Raw genomic sequence first — 2,623 nt, forward strand, 5'->3', positions numbered from 1 at the left:
GACTAAATTCACTCAGCATAATGCCTTCCAGATTCCTCCGTGTTATAGGATGTTTCACGGATTCATCGTTGTTCTTTATCATTGCACAGTATTCCATTATGTGGATACACCATAATTTGTTTATGCATTCTTCCGTTGATGGGCACCTATGTTGTTTCCATCTTTTTGCTATCGTGAACAGTGCTGCAGTGAACATGGGTGTGCATATAACTACTTGTGTGACAGCTCTTATTTCTCTAGGATATATTCCAAGGAGTGGGATGGCTGGATCGTATGGTACTTCTATTTCTAACTTCTTAAGGAAGTGCCAAATAGATTTCCAAAGTGGTTGTACCATTTTATATTCCCACCAACATTGTATAAGTGTTCCAGTCTCTCCACAACCTCTCTAACATTTATAATTATGTGTTTTTTGGATTAATGCTAGCCTTGTTGGGGTGAGACGTTATCTCATTGTAGTTTTGATTTGCATTTCTCTAATGTCTAATGATCGTGAGCATTTCCTCATGTGTCTGTTAGCCGCCTGAATGTTTTTTTTGGTGAAGTGCCTGCTCATACCCTTTGACCATTTTTTAATTGGGTGATTTGTCTTTTTGTTGTTGAGGTTTTATGTATAAATTTTTGAATGAGAAACTAATTTGCACTGTAAACTTTCACATAAAGCACAATAAAATATAAAAAAGAATAAAGATATCCCTTCTGCATCTCCAAAGTCATTCACAAATATAGCTATTTAAGTTTTTTAGTAAGAGATCAGTCACCACTTTTCAGTTTACCTTTGACGATTACCTTATTTTTTCCAAGATATTTAAAAACTGCTTTTACTGTAAACTTGTCTGCATATTTAGAAAAGAATTTCATTAGACTTATGATGATAGGTGACTTTTTTCATATGAAGAACATCTGACCTGTAGAAATAACATCATTGTAGCAGCCAACGTTTATTATGTTAAAGCTTTAAGTATTATTTAAACTTCACAACAATCTAATGACAAAAATATAATTTACTATCCCAGTTTCTAAATACAAAACAGTTTTATAGAGATTAAACATTCTGCCCTGAGTTACAGAGTAAGTGATAAACCCTAGCATTCTAAATCAACATGCTATACTAGTTTGTAATAAAAGTAAAAGGTGACATAGTTCATTTGGTTTGTTTTTATACATTTATAGAGATGATTATAAGAGATGCCATTCATTGACTTTCTAAAAATATGAGCTGGGCTGGGAGAAATGGAGAAAAAAGGGAAAGTGTGGGAGATTTTTGCCTCTTTCTCCCCCACCAACAGCAGCACTGGAACCAGAGGGGCTTCCGGGCCAAGATGCAGCCCCTGCTCCCTGCTTGCCAGCTAGCTGTCCAACAACTATTAAAACAACGGTGGATTACACCGAAGGTGTGCAGAAACATGCCATGACAAAGGATCTTAAAAAACCTGCTGTAAATTAGTGTTCAATTTTTGCCCTGATAAAAATCCTGAAAATAAAAGATTAAAATAAGCATCCCACATAGAGGAGATGTTTTCAGATTTCAAAAAACAGGATATCTGTGACAAATATTGCCAGAAAGATTAAACGGTGGAGGCGAAAATCATTTTGAGGGTATGTTTGGGAATGATTTCATATTCAGCAACCCAGATAAGCAGGTAATATTTTTGTGGGAAAAAACCATTTTCATTTGTCTTCTTTGATCTTTTATGACTTTTTTAGAAATGGGAGAGGCCCCCATGTGGAAGAGAAGCAAAGTGCAGGATGTCTTTCCTCTACCTTCAGTAGACTGTGGCAGCCACTGTGTGTGTTGGTTAATTTTATGTGTCAACTTGGCTAGTCTATGATTCCCAGTGGTTTGGCCAGAAAATGACTTTGTTGCTGTTCTGTAATGTAATGCAATGTAATGTAATGCAATGTGATATAATTACTTTCCATGATGTGATTTGATGTGACCAACCAATCAGTTGAAAGAGAAGTTTCCTTGGGAGTGTGGTCAGCCTCCAGAATGTGAATGGTTATTCTGGCATCCCTATCTGTCTCTTTCTACCCTGCACTCTTCTTGTCACCTGACCTATGGATCTTGGGAGTTGAGAGCTCTCACAATCCCATGAGCTATTTCCTTGAAGTAAATCAATCTTCCTCCCTTTCTACACACAGACACACAGACACACAGACACACACACACACACACACACACACACACGCAGTTGGCCCTCTGTATCCAGTTTCCGCGTCCACAAATTCAAGCAACCATGGATAGAAAATATTCAAAAAAACAGAATTTTTTTCCTTTTCATTATTCCCTAAACAATACAGTATAACAACTATTTACAAAACATTTACATTATATTAGGTATTATATGTAATCTAGAGATGATTTAAAGTATACGAGAGGACGTGCGTAGGTTATATGCAAATACTACATCATTTTATATAAGGGACTTGAGCATCCGTGGATTTTGGAACCAGTCCTCCACAGATACAGAGGGACGACTGTGTGTGTGTGTGTACATATATATATATATATATATATATATATATATATATGCACACACATATACGTATACATATATATAGATGTTATATGCATATATACAGTCATATATATACAGTATATATATACAATCATGTATAT

Source organism: Trichechus manatus, unplaced genomic scaffold (assembly GCF_000243295.1).
Source record: "Trichechus manatus latirostris isolate Lorelei unplaced genomic scaffold, TriManLat1.0 scaffold00002, whole genome shotgun sequence".
Taxonomy (NCBI): Eukaryota; Metazoa; Chordata; class Mammalia; order Sirenia; family Trichechidae; genus Trichechus; species Trichechus manatus.